The following is a 15148-nucleotide window of genomic DNA, read 5'->3' on the forward strand; positions in this document are numbered from 1 at the left end:
ATCCCATTACTGCGTATAATACCCAAAGGATTATAAATCATGCTGCTATAAAGACACATGCACATGTATGTTTATTGCGGTACTATTCACAATAGCAAAGAGTTGGAATCAACCCAAATGTCCATCAGTGACAGACTGGATTAAGAATATGTGGCACATATACACCATGGAATACTATGCAGCCATGAAAAAGGATGAGTTCGTGTCTTTTGTAGGGACATGGATGCAGCTGGAAACCATCATTCTCAGCAAACTATTGCAAGAACAGAAAACCAAACACCGCATGTCCTCACTCATAAGTGGGAACTGAACAATGAGATCACTTGAACACAGGAAGGGGAACATCACACACCAGGGCCTATTGTGGGGAGGGGGGAGAGGGAAGGGATAGCATTAGGAGATATACCTAATGTAAATGACGAGTTAATGGGTGCAGCACACCAACATGGCACATGTATACATAGGTAACAAACCTGCACGTTGTGCACATGTACCCTAGAACTTAAAGCATAATAAAAAAAGAAAAAATATATAAGCTCAAACAAATTAGAGACCTAAACAGCTAAAATTTATGAGTTAAAACTATCAAATTTCTGAAAGAAAATATAGGAGAAAATTTTTGTGACATTGGGTAGTCAGGCAAAAGATTCTTAGATAAAATACCAAAAACATGATCTACAAATGAAAAAAGAGAGAGAGAGAGAAATTGGGCTTAGTTAAAATTTAAAACTTAAGTGCTTCAAAAGACATTATTGAGAAAATGAGAAGACAAGCCATAGATTGAGGGAAAAATTTTCACAGTTTATCACAAATTACATTTGTGATGAAGAACATGTATCCAGAATATAAGACAAGTTCCTAAACTCAATGTACGAAGAAGAGCAACTCAACCAAAAATGAGCAAATCATACAAATATACACAACTGACTTCTACAAAAGCACAAAAGCAATTCAATGAAGGAAGGAGCGCTTTCCCAACGAATGGTGCTGGAACAACTAGACAACCACAGTGGAAAAAAATAACCTGAGCCCAAACTTCATGCTTTATACAAAAAATAACTCAAAATGAGTCACAAGCTTTAATGTAAAACACAGAGTTAAAATGGCAAACATTGAGCCAGGTGTGGTATCACAGGCCTGTACTCTCAGCTACTCGGGAGGCTGAGGTAGGAGGATCCCTTGAGCCCAGGAGTTCAAGGCCAGCCTAGGCAAGAATTTTTTTTTTTCTAAAATAAACAATAAATTTAAAACTTGAAATTACAAACCTTTTAAGAAAAAGTCATCCAAACTAAGACTGGACAGAGTTCTTAGACTTAACACCAAGAGTATGTTCCATCAAAAAAAAAGTTAACAAATTGGATCTTATCAACACTAAAAACTGTTGCTCTATGAGAGACCTGTGAAGAACTAAAAAGACAAGCTACAGAACGAGAGAAGATATTTACAGACAACATATTCTGTAAAGACTGTATTCAGAATATATGGAGAAATTAAAAAACCCAACAGTAAAAATGAAATCCAAATACACAATAGGCAATAAGCAAGACATGAACAGATATTTCACTGAAGAGGATAAACACCAGGCTAATAAGCAGATGAAAAGGCAGTCAACATGATTATCCAGTAGGAAAATACAAATTAAATCCACAGTGATGAGAATGGCTGCAATACAAAATAAAAGTAACAACAGATGCTGGCAAGGATGCAGAGAAACTGGGTCACTCTTATATTGCTGGTAGGAATGTTTTTTTAAAATGGTACAGCCACTCTGGAAATGAGTATTGCAGTTTTCTTCAAACTGAACGTGCAATTTACCTTATGACTAACAATTGCCCTCCTATGCACTTATTTCAAACACGGGAAATCTTTATGTTCACGAAAATCCTGTGCACAAATACTCTTGCAGTTTTATTCATAATACCCCCAAACAGGAGTTAATGCAACTGCCTTTCAGTGGGTGAGTGAGATCTGCTGTTTGAACTCATAACTGAGTCACACAAGTGCCCTTTCTCAAGGCTACCATCCAGCTTCTCTGTGCAATAAGTGTTTTATGCATATTTCCCATTTTCTCACAAGGAATATTAAAGATGTGTACTCAAGGATCAAACTTTAATGAACATAAATTTTTTACTGCACCATCAAAGACATTCTTAAATGGCAATGCAGTTTGGAGCCACTGCCTTGGTTCTGCTGAGGTGCTGGGTGTGTTACCGACCTTGGCATTTGCAGCATTAATGGAAAAGTCAACATAATGAAACAGGCAGATGGCATCTTGGTATTTCTGTGAAAACAGGTTTTCCTCCTGAACTCTCTGAAGGCAGCTCAGGGGACACACTTTCAAAATGGCAAAGATCAATTATGGTTCCTAGTGGGACACAACCCCTAGCCTATTCAGATTCAGCTTGCTCTCGCTCTCTCTCTCTCTCTCTCCCCCCCTCTCTCTTTTCCCTCATTCTTCCAACTTATATTGTATAAATTTTCAAATGTGCAAATAAGCTGAAAGAATGGTGCAGTAAAATTCAAGTTATCACTCTACCATATTTGGTTAATATCTCTTTGTATACATAAAAGCAGAGTGTGAAATGATGGATCACAGAGACCCAGAAGGGTAAGTGTGGTTGGCATTGGGTGTATAACAGAGGGATTTCTTGGTGAGTACAATGTGCTTGTCTCCAGTGCTGGATGCTCTGAAGGCCCTGACTTTACCACAACCTATATAGCAATATAGCAAAATTGCACTTGTGCCCCATGAATATATATGAATTAAAAAAATTAAAAATAACATAACATGTCTCTTTATAGATACACGTAGACATGTTTGTATAGCATGTGTGTGAATGTGTGTGTATGAATGTGTGTGTGTGTCTGTGTAGAGAGCAGCACAAGTTAAGAGATTAAGATTTTGTGACTGAACCATTCCAAAGTAACTTAAACATAAAACATACATGGATAAATGTGTCTGTGACAACAAATCTGAATACAAACATGAAAGAATATATCTATAAACACACCTCTGGATAGATAGCTTATGAACGAATTCCCTACGCCAGGTCCCTTACTGGTCACTCTGTGAACACCGGCAGGCAGGGAACAGGACCCAACTAGGTTCCCTCATCCTTCTCTTGCTTCCAGGCAGGTCCTGCATCCACTCCTGCTGCACAGGGGGCTCCCATCCCTGCCTTGGTCACTTTCACAGGTGCTCCCCTAACTCTCTCTGCCTCCACTGCCTTACCTGGGTGGAGCTGAGGCCGTCCTGACCAAGAACAGCACCACCCACCTGCGCCCCCAAGACCAGGAAGTTAGGAGGAACCACGCAACAGGGTCAGGAACTCTCCCACCTCCCCAGTCAGTCTGAACTGATGGCAGGAGATACTGATGCTTGCTTTACTCATCCTCATTCCCAGCTCATTTATTCTTCATTAATTCAGTCCAATCTCCCCAACAGTCACTTCACCCCAGAAGCTGACTGACCTCTAATCTTTGTAATCAGGAAACCACAAAGCACTCTCTGTCACCTCCCTGATATCACCCTTCAGCTCTACATCATCACATGTGAGCTCCAACTCTGCAGGGCAGGTGTCCCCCACAGGGTCAGCCCCTGAACATTGGCCCCAGATGTTCCCCCCATCCCTTCCCAGCCCTTTCGGTGTTGATGTGAATCTGTCCCTCAATGAGAACTGGTGTGGAGATGTGGGGGAGGAGGGGAGATTTCTTTGTGCTATGTCAAGGCATGGAGACAGACCTCTCCTTCTCTCCTGAACCTCACACTCTATCCCTTCCCAGTCACTTGTAATAAAACGCAGACCGGAAATGTCTATTTAAGTGCTAAATATCTATAGTATAAAATATGAAGACAGAATAGAATGGAGTAATGCAGGAGAGTGTGACAGAGATGACAGGACCTCAAGGTGCCAAGAAAGCTGGTTCTGGGCTCCCCACAAGGAGCCATAAGCAGGACACTCACTCATAAAGGTCACCCATAATAATACAATTACTGCATATGTAATATATCAAATATGGCACAGCTGCAAGCACCTCATATATATTAACCCTTTTCATTCATCCAACCACAAGAAATAAATGCTCATAGTTTCCCCATGTCATGGATGAGGAAACTGAGGCACCAAGAGAGAACGTGCTGGTGAGACATAGGCAAGGAGCTGAATCCAGACCGCCTGGCTGCAGAGTCTAGCTGCCCTCAGTGGAGCCAGCGGACCCAGGAGCTGACACCAGAGACTGAGATCTCAGCTGTGCACTGCCCTGGTGGTCTCCTGTCCCAACCAGGTGTTGATCCGGGCCTTGTAGGCTCATCAGCTCTGGAGAAAAGAAAGAAACAGTAAATGCTCCCCTGGGTGCAGGGCGCTGCTTTTTATTCCCTAAGGACTTCTCCCTCCTCAGTCACTCCAAAATCAGATGCACCCTTTCTCTGAGGGAAGATGATGTCCCCACTTTTTTCTCCCTCCCATGACACTTTTCCCAGCCCCTGCCAGTCCCCTCCCGTGACTCCATCAGCATCAGCACCTGCCCTGTGCCCAGCACCCATCTGGCAATGAGTGAAAGGACCCCAGGACTCAGGAACAAGACCCAGGAGGAAACTCAGTGCCCTTTCCTCCTCCTCTCACGCCTGACCAGCCCTGACACAGTGGGAGGCCTCCCCAAAAGAGGCCCTGGCCGTGTCTCCATGTCCTCCAGTCCTGGGCTGGGTCACACACACAGTCCTTCCACCCCTCAGACCCCAGGACCTCCTCATCTGCGGAGGCACCTGCACACTAGGGCAGACCCTGCACACTGTGGGTTCTGCCCTCCACCTGCAGCTCAGCGTTCCTCCCCTCTCAGCTCTGAGCACACAGCTCCTAACTGGAGATCCCATCAGGAAGCCCTGGGGCTCACAGGCCCAGCGTGGAAATATGTGGCTGCCATGGAGTCTGCACCTGACCTGATGCTGCTGATTCCCTTGCTCAAGGAGGCCCAGCCTCCCCTCCCCATAACCTACATATGGGCTGTGCTTGTTCCTGCCTGTCCACTCACCCCTGGAAATGCAGCTCCACCCCAGGGCTGCTGCTTAGTGGGGTTGCAAGCCCTTCCTGTCCCGTTCCTAATAGGGCTTCCACCCAGGCCACTGCCATTGGTGCCCACAGGGGATCTTCTCCTTCTCCTTGTGCAGTAGGGGGTTTCTTCAGACCCCTCAGCCTGAGGCTGCCTCTATGCACCCTCTGCACCTGGGGACTGCCACTGCCACAGGCACCATCTCCCACATGGATCCTCTGAGAAAGGAAGCTCTAAACTTGTGTTCCTGTTCCATTCAACGTCCCTTACAACATCAGTATTGGAGGACATCCTATTAAGATTATCCAGCTGAAATTATGTTGATGGACATCAACATTTAAAGCAGGAATTTTGAGAAGTTAACATGTGATTTTCATGCCCTTTTTCTGGCCATTGTCCCAGTGAAACCATTCCTGCCTACAGGGAACCAGAACTGACAATCCCTCTACAGGAGATGCCACAGGTGAGAGCAGGAGCGACCACAGACCTGCACTGCCCGTCCTGTAGGTGCCCCCTGGACGGGGCCCTCTTGCTGCAGGGCAGGGGATGAACCATCCCATCTGCCCAGGCCTGAGGCGCCGACTGACAGTGCCATTAGGTTCAAGGATGAGTCACCACCATCTCACTGACCAGACACACAGAAGTGCGGAAATGGCAGAAACACTTAGGTCTCCTGGACACCCCAGACTCTCATTGTGCCCTGCACTGTCTCTGTCTTTGCACAAACTGAAAACTTTCTGCTTGCTCTTTTCCTCTCCCCTCAAACAACCTGGCTGTGGGGGAAATGATTCTGACTGTCTCTTATTTTAAACTTACCAGGCCATGACTATGTTAAGAAGAAAAAAATTGGCTCAAAGAGGGCAAGGTGAGGCCACAGAGTACAGAACAAAGCCCAAAAAACAGCCCCCTGGGGACTATGACCCTCGGGGGCTGGAAAAAGTAACACCTGGACATAAGATGAAAACAGGGACCACAGCTGCCCTGACAGAGAGCTGGTCCCCATTCCCCAAATAGCCCAGGGACATCTGCTTATCACCTTGTCCATATTATCTGCAAGAAACACAGGGAGACAGGGGTCATATGGTGGGAACCTGGAAAAAGCACGGCCTCGAGGGACCCGGAAGACATGACACCCCTGAGACAGCTCCCAGATGAGATATATGGGAAGCTGCAAAGTGGACAGAGGATGGCCGTGTGCACTCAGGACCCTGCCTGGTACAAGGGGACCTCAAAGGGACTGTACACACAGGGGCCCTCAGTCTGGGCCTCGTGGGTCTTTTTCTTGGTGTCCTCCTGATGGCTGGAGAAACAGGGGAGGGGGACGCAGAGAGGAAGGGACTAGAGGCACCACCTCTCCTTGGATTCCTCTCCAGGTTCTAGCCCTCCCCAGATCACAGCTGCTCCCTCTGAGATAGTGATCATCCAGGCCCTCAGCAATCAGCACGCAATTCCCAACTCACCCACCTGGATGTGCCCTGGTCAGCCTGAGAGACAGAGACCGGGATGGGGCAGAGCAGGCACCATGACCCTCCCTGCAGCCCACTCCTCATCTGCAACAGGAGGAGGCCACAGCTGGACGTTTGAGGGCCTTGGCCCAGCCCTGGCTTGGGCAGGACTTAAGGGTATAAAAAATAACCTACATGTGATGGTTCATTTTCAATTCTATGTGCCTTAGTATAGGTTTAAGCAGCCCATATGGTCATAAAGAGATAAAGAAGCAAAATGTACTAAGCCACCACCCCCTCTCCTTCTTGCTTTCCCTTTCATACACTGGCCAGGAGCCTATCGGTTGGGGCCCCCTCAACGACCCCCTCCCCACCTCACCAAAAATTTAGTTTAGGCTAGCTTGCAACATAGATAATTGTACCCTCTCTTATCAACTAAGTGCAGCCATTAGGGCATAAGTCAAATGTTTAAAGAGTCCTGAGACAATCGCAATGCATTGTCGGCTGCAACAAAATACAGCAAAAAGACACTAAGGAACATACTTGAAGTGTTAATCAGACTACCAATAGGTGACATCTGGGATGATCATAAGCCCTTGGTACTCAGCTAATGAGGAAATGGGGGAGGGACTTGAGCACTAGCGAATACATTGTTGAAATTGTTGAAACCGTCCCTGGTGTGTCTGCATTCCAGACACCCGATATTGCAAAACCGTCACTCACAGTCTCACTTTTGCTCTTCTCCGGGTCTCTGAGTCCATTCTTTGGGTTTGGATGGGTGCGTTTGTTTCTCATAGTCTAGTAGCCTGTATGGGGATCTCTGTGCTTGTGTGAAGTGAGTGAGACTTTGCCTGAAAGGGGAAACACGTACCAGTTGATTCATGTGGCCCATTCTATCTGGATGTCCCGGCTCCTCACAGAAACTGTAGACAAACTTGAAACTGTTATTCAGGACCCAATGAAAGTGACAACCGGGTGTAGAGGGGTGGAAAGCAGGCACCATGGCAAGCAGGCAACCTCGTGTGTCTTGTAGGAGACACTGAAAGCACTGTGGGGGTCACCTCACCATTAGAGAGCTGACGGATGTGGGGTGGTGTTGGGGCTGTCTATTGTATCTACATAGTCCAGCAAACTGTCCCTGAGGGAGCCTGGTGAGGCCTAAAGAATGAATGAAATTACTCTAGGTATGGCCAAGTAGGAGTTATACTTGCAGTTTTTGTGTTGTCTGGATATCACTGGTAGAGTAGATCAATAAATCCTTAGGCACATGGCGTGCAGCTGTGGATTTGATGAGTACATTCCTTTCCTCTCCAATTAGAAAGGGGATACGGAGTAATTCATATTCATGTGGGACACACAACACATTTATTTATCATTTGCCTCAGGGCTATTGTAACTCCTCTGCCCTCTATAGTATATAGTCTTAAGACTACAGTAGACATACTGGATATCCTATAGGATATTCAATCAGCTCATTTCATTGACAATTTCACGTTGACTGGGGTGGATGAGCAGCAGGTAGAAAGTGCACTGGAGTCCTTGGCAAAATAAGCCCACTCCAGAAGGTGAAGGTAAACCTTACAGAGTTTCAAGAGTGGCCACTGAAGTGAAGTTTTATGGGTGAACAAGTGCCAAGTGTTTAGGAGAATGCAGTTGTGTCCCCTCCAAGGTAAAAGACAAACTGTTGCATCTTGCATCCTCACCAGAAGGAAGGAAGCACACTGCCTGATGAGGTTCTTTGAGTTCTGACAACACCACATTCCACATCTAGGTATGTTGCTTTGGCACACACTCTAGGTGACGTAGGAGGAGGCCATCTTCATGCGGGGCCCACACAGGAAAAGACCCTGCAGCAGATCCAGGCCATGGTGCAAGCAGCCACCATCCTTCAGACCCCCTGGGGCTGGTGGTGCCAGTGGTGGCGAAAGATGCAGGATGGAGCTGAACCAAGCACCAGTGGGAGAGTCACAGTGGAGGGCCTGGGATTCTGGAGTAAGATCATGTCATCCACAGCAGAGACATATGCCCCCTGTTAGAAGCAGCCTTTAGTGTTCCTTGTCCTGATTCAGTAGAATGCTTGACCATGGGACACCAAGCAGTGATATGGTTCCAAGTGCCTGCATGACCCACAAAGTCATAGATTGCACAGGCCCAACAGCATCCATCATGAGGTGAAAATGGTCCACCTGGGTTCAACTTGAATCCCATATTGACAGCCACAGAAAACACCCAAGTCTGATGTGGCACTGAACAGCTAAACAGACAAATGGAAGTTAGCCGCCTTCACCATGGGTCAGCCCAGGCCTGGTAGGATGGGCACATGAATGGAGCAACCACAGTAGCAGGTATGAGGCTGCATATGGGGCCAGAAACACTGACTCCCTCCCCCAGCCCTACAAAGGTAGATCCAGCTACTGCCACCTCTGAATGTCAACTCATCAGCATTTGGAGCCCATGATGTGCCCCAGTGGGGCACTATTTCTTTAGGTGACCACCTATCCACTAAGTAACAAGTGACTACATTTAGCTACTTCCATCCTGGAAGGGCCAGAGGTTCATCTTCACAGGGATAGGCTCCTATTCCAGGGGTGGGTTTTCCTGTGCTGCTCTCAGACACTCAGCCAGCACCACTCTCTGGTGATGTTGACATTCCTGATCCACATGCTAGGCAGTGCTCCTAGCCCATTATCTCCCTGAAGGACCCACTTGGCAGGGAAAGTTTCAGTGTTTCCATGGCTGTGGGTTCCACTAATCCTATCACCATCTGCACCACCCAGAGGCTGCCAGCCACAAGGAATACTGCACAGGTCTTCTACAGGCATAGCTCAGTGCCAGCCTGGAGGAAGCACTCTGAGGGGTGGGTGCCATCTTTCAGAACATGGTACATTGTTTGAATCAGAGACATCTCTATGGTGCTGTGTTCTCAGTGGAAGAACATGTGGGTCCAGAAATCAAAAGGTGGAAGCAGGTATGGCTCCATGTCCAATCTCTTTGATTCACCCACTAGGGTATTTTGCATGTTTTATCTCCAACACTGGGCTGTGCAGGTTAGGAGGTCCTGGTTTCCAAAGGAGGGTACCCTTAAAAGGAGACAAAAGAGAGCCTGTTGAACTACACATTACTTTAGTCACCGCAGAAGTTTGAACAATGTGTGCCCAGAGACCACCTAGTGAGAAGAGGAGTCTCCTCCTCTCCAGGCCCAGGTAATAGATCCTCATCTTCAGGAGGAGGCATGGCTGCTTTCACACAGGAGGGCAAAATATGTGTGGAAACCAGAGATCCACCTGGGGGCCTTCTGGTTTCCCTTACCTCATTGTAAGTGTGAGCAGAATCATCCAGCAATTCAGCCTGAGAAGATTTGATTTCCAAGGGCACAGACCCGTCAGGGCAGCAGGTTTGAGTCACACTCGTGGGTAATCTCCCAAGGCCCTGCTCCTGTGCTCTGACATCCTCAGTAGCATTGGTGCTGACCTTCTGCTTCCCATGAACTGTTCCCAACCAGTGACAGGTCACAGCAGTGACACTAAGATAGGACATTCCTGGGAGACAAGGGACTCCTCTGATGGCCAACAGTGGCTCCAGGACTCTTCCATGGCCTTGCTCAACTCTCCTTAGATTGCCTGTGGTCTAGGACATGTCCAATGAACTCTCTCTCCTTCTGTCCATCACTGGGGGTCACACTTGCATCTTGGTCTGTTGTCTTTCCCAGGGTAATCTGCCTCCCTTGCAATATCGTCTGACAAGTGTGTCCCCTAATAAAATGCTGTAACATTAATCCCATGGTGGCACTTGCTTTTTGGAGGATTTGGACTACAAAATCATTTTCATCTGCACGCCAGTGACCTCTTACTTATTCCAATTTGTAAAATCCTTTTGTTTAATCAACTTCTTCTACTTGCATTGGCTTCATTTTGCTGGTATTTGTATTATGGCTTTGAATTCGTTGATGTTTGTTGCTTTAATCACTAAATTTGGGGGTAGTTTGTTACACAGCAATGGATAACTAATAAAACCCTCTTACATTTCCATTATTCTATAGAGGTTCACTACATCTTTTTTATTTCCACCCATTTTCATAATATTGGCCATACATAGGGTTTCTAGTTTCTCACATCTATTCTTTTATTTTAGTTTCTTTTATTTTTTGTTCCTTCCGTTTCTCCTTCCTTCTGTCCCTCCCTCCCTCTGTTTCTTCTCTATTTCCATTCAACCTCTCACCCTCCCTCCTTTTCACTCCGTTTTCCTTCCCCTTCCCCTTCCTTCTTTTCTTCTTTCACTCCTTCCTCCATTTCTCCTTTTTTCCCTCCCTTCCTCCATTTTTTCCTTTTTATTATGAAATTTTCCTAACATATAAAGTAACCCTATGTGTTTGGGTTATAAGTAAGCATTTTCTGGATCTATATGTCAAAAGTATAATGCCATGGTATGTGAGAAACAAGTAAACAACAGGAAGTTATTAACAGAATCTAAACAAAAATGCCTGCAATAATTCTGCAGCCAAGATAGTGGCTTTCAACTCAATTCCTTCAACTCAGTGTTTTTAGAACACATCATCAACATCAAGTATTACACATTTAATTCAAAAGTTTAGGCCAGGCGTGGTGGATAATGCCTGTAATCCCAGCACTTTGGGAAGCCGAGGTGGGTGGACCACCTGCAGTCAGGAGTTCAAGACCAGTCTGGCTAACATGGTGAAACCCCATTGTTGCAGTCGGTTACTACGGGATATAATGAAAGGGACGAACACAGAAATAAAGACAAAGACAAAAAGATCTGTTCTGAAAGAAGGGGTCGGGGGCTTCTTGCTACTAGTGATTCCTTCTGGTGGCAAACGCAGTTTGTCAGTTTGCCAACATCCTGCTTTCATGAGAAGAGTTTGTTGTTTGCTCATACAGCCTCCAGTGGTATAGTGAGTTGATCACAACCCTCATTCTTTCGGCCTCCAACACCCCCTCTCGACTAATAATGCAAAAATTAGCTGGGCGTGGTGGTGAATGCCTGTAATCCCAACTACTCTGGAGGCTGAGGCAGGAGAATTGCTTGAACTGGGAGGAAGAAGTTGCAATCAGCCGAGATGGCACGACTGCACTTCAGCCTGGGCAACAGAGCAAGACTGTGTCTCAACAATAAATAAATAAATAAATAAGTTTAAGTTGGCACAATCACTTTGGAACTAATATTATTATTATCTAGTATGGTTAAAGTCCATACAACATATAATCCAACCATCCTACTCCTAATCATACACTCTGCGGGCTTTCCTGCCTATGTGCCCAGGAGACATGCACACTAATGTTTATGGCAAAAACTAGAATCAGCTACATATACATCAATAGAAAACTAGTGCAATTATGGTATAATCATAAAATATAAACCTTCAGCAGTAAAAATGAGTGAATGACAGCCTCCCACACCACAGATAACTCCTATATGTAATGTGCATCATGGGAAAATAAATGCAGTAGGAATTTGCTGTACTGGAAGCTTAAAAACCAGCAAAACTAATATTTGGATTGGGGATATATCTATACTTATTACACAAATCTTTAAATAAATATAAAGGAAAAATAATCACAAGACTCAGGATGAAGTCTCCTTTTGGGGGATGTGAATGGACAGCAGCCCAGGGTAGTTTACAGGTTCTGTGTTTTACAACAGTGCTGGCTCAAGTCCATACAACATATCCATTCCCTTTTAAAAGGGAACTTTTAAAATAAATTTGTAATACTTGATGTTGATGATGTGTTCTGAAAACATTGAGTTGAAAGAATTGACTTAAATTCCTAATTCCTTAAACAGAGTTTTTCAAATTAAAATATACCTGATTTTTATAAAAATGAAAGAGAAAAGAATACCAAAGTTCATTGCAAGCATCCTTAACAAGAACTACTTACACTGGAAGAAAACGACAGAGAATTGTAAGGAGCCATGTGACAGAGAGGACCAGCGTGCCATGAAAATGGCATTGGCTACAAATAGGCCATTTGATCCTTGGCTCACTGGCATCTCTCTAGATTTTTGAAGTATACAATCTTCAATCTGATATGCAAGGTAATTCCATCTTGCAAAGGATTTGGTGTTACATTTTACCACACATACAACTGAATTAAACTTTTACAGAATTGGAAATGCACATCATTGATCAAAATAAATGAAACAAGAATAGAAAGGAATAACCAGTGATGGAATAGCAATATGAATAGAAAACGCAATAGGACTGCTAAAGCAAACAAAGAAACAAACAAAACCACCTCAGAAGCACCTGATAGCAGTGCTATTTAGAATCATAGTGGTGTCCAAATCACTTCTATCACATATCATTCAACACCACAACAAAAGATGTTAAGTGTATTATAGAATGCGGATCGAATAGCCAGTTATCGAAAAACCTTGTTTCTCAATTCGAGCTAACAATTTCATGATACTGCATCAAACCAGTTATTGGCATCAGGCTAAGCTAGATGTGTTGACTGAAGTATGAGATTCACATCTTTGTAAATGAAAAGCAATCTGATTAGGCAATATTTTTCTAAGTGAAAGCAAGTTAATTAGAGAAGTAAAGAAACAAAGGACGGCTACTCCAGAGACAGAGCAGTGCTTCTTTTTTTAAGTGTAGGCAAATGTTTCTTGAAGATGTATTTCAATAAGAAAATTGGCGCTTGGGACATACCTCCACTAAATTTGAGACATTTTAGACAAAACAAAGACTTATTTTCAAGACATTATTTTTATGGCACTAAAGTCTTGGAACTATTTGATCTAGTCACTCTATGTTCTCAACTGTGTTAACTCATTGAAGAGAACTTTGTTGTTATTAAAGATATTGGCAAGAAAAACTCAGAGATACTGTTGTGTCTCCTTTCTCTGCCTCAAGCTGTTTTCTCCTCAACATGTAAGGCTCTGTGATGTCTCAAACTTTTAATCATTAATTTAAAAAGTGAAGCTTATCACAGAATTAGAAAAAAACTATTTTAAAATTCATATGGATCCAAAAAAGAGTTCATATAGCCAGGAGAATCCTAAGCAAAAAGAACAAAGCTGGAGGCATGAGGCTACCAGCACAGTATACTACAAAACAGCATGGTACTGGTACAAAACTGACACAGAGACCAATGAATAGAAAACTCAGAAATAAGACCACACATCTAAAACCTTGTGATCTTCAACGAGCCTGACAAAAATAATCAATGGGCAAAGGATTCCCTATTTAATAAACGGTGCTGGGAGAACTGGCTAGCAATATGCAGAAAATTGAAGCTGGACTCCTTCCTTACACCTTACCCAAAATTAACTTATGATGGATTAAAGACTTAAATGTAAATTCCAAAACTATAAAAACCCTGGAAGAAAATCTAGGCAATACCATTCAGGACATAGGGATGGGCAAAGGTTTTATGATGAAAACGCCAAAAGCAACTGCCACAAAACCAAAAATTGACAAATGGGATCTAATTAAACAAAAGAGCTTCTACAGAGCAAAAGAAACTATTATCAGAGTGAACAGACATCCTACAGATTGGGAGAACATTTTTGCAATCTGTCCATCTGACAAAGGTCTCATATTCAGAATCTACAAAGAACTTAAGCAAATTTACATGAGAAAAACAACTTCATTAAAAAGTGGACAAAGGACCTAAACAGACACTTCCCAAAAGAAGATGTACATGTGGCCAATAAACATAAGAAAAAAAGCTAAACATCACCGATCAGAAGAAAAATGCAAATCAACACTACAATGAGATACCATCTCATGCCAGTCAGAATGGCAATTATTAAAAGTCAAGAAACAACAGATGCTGGCGAGGTTGCAGAGAAACAGGAATGCTTTTACACTGTTGGTGGAAATGTAAATTGATTCAACCATTGTGGAAGACAGTGTGGTGATTCCTCAAAGATTTAGAACCAGAAATACCATTTGACCCAGCAATCCCACTATAGGTTATATACCCAAAGGAATATAAATCATTCTATTATAAAGGTATATGCATGTGTATGTTCATTGCAGTACTATTCACAATAGCAAAGACACAGAATCAACCCAAGTGCCCACCAATGATGGACTGGATGGAGAAAATATAGTACATATACACTATGGAATATTATGCAACCATAAAAAGGATTGAGATCAAGTCCTTTGCAGGAATATGAATGAAGCTGGAAGCCATTATCCTCAGCAAATTCACACAGGAACAGAAAACCAAACACCACATGTTCTCACTTATAATTGGGAACTGAGCAGTGAGAACACATGCAACCAGGGAGAGGAGCAGCACACACTGGGGCCTGTTGGGAGAGTACAGTGATGGGGGGATCTTTAGCAAAAATGGCTAATGCATGCCAGGGTTAACACCTAGGTGATGGGTTGATAGGTGCAGCAAACCACCATGGCACATGTTTACCTATGTAACAAACCTGCACATGTACCCTGCAACTTAAAATAAAATAAAATTAGATTAAATTAAAAGACAAGCATTAAAGAAAAATAATTAGATAAAAGAAGGCTTTGTTTTACAAAATCCTGAAACAATAATTTTAATTTTGCTTTTAACGTATAGCAAGTCCTTTAGTATAGCTCTCTTTCAGAGGTGCAGCTTAATTTCCTCTCTTGAGTGTGGCTTGGACTTAATGATGCACTTCTCATATGGCCTGGCTCTGTG

The sequence above is a fragment of the Chlorocebus sabaeus genome, chromosome 17 (assembly GCF_047675955.1).
Source record: "Chlorocebus sabaeus isolate Y175 chromosome 17, mChlSab1.0.hap1, whole genome shotgun sequence".
Taxonomy (NCBI): domain Eukaryota; kingdom Metazoa; phylum Chordata; class Mammalia; order Primates; family Cercopithecidae; genus Chlorocebus; species Chlorocebus sabaeus.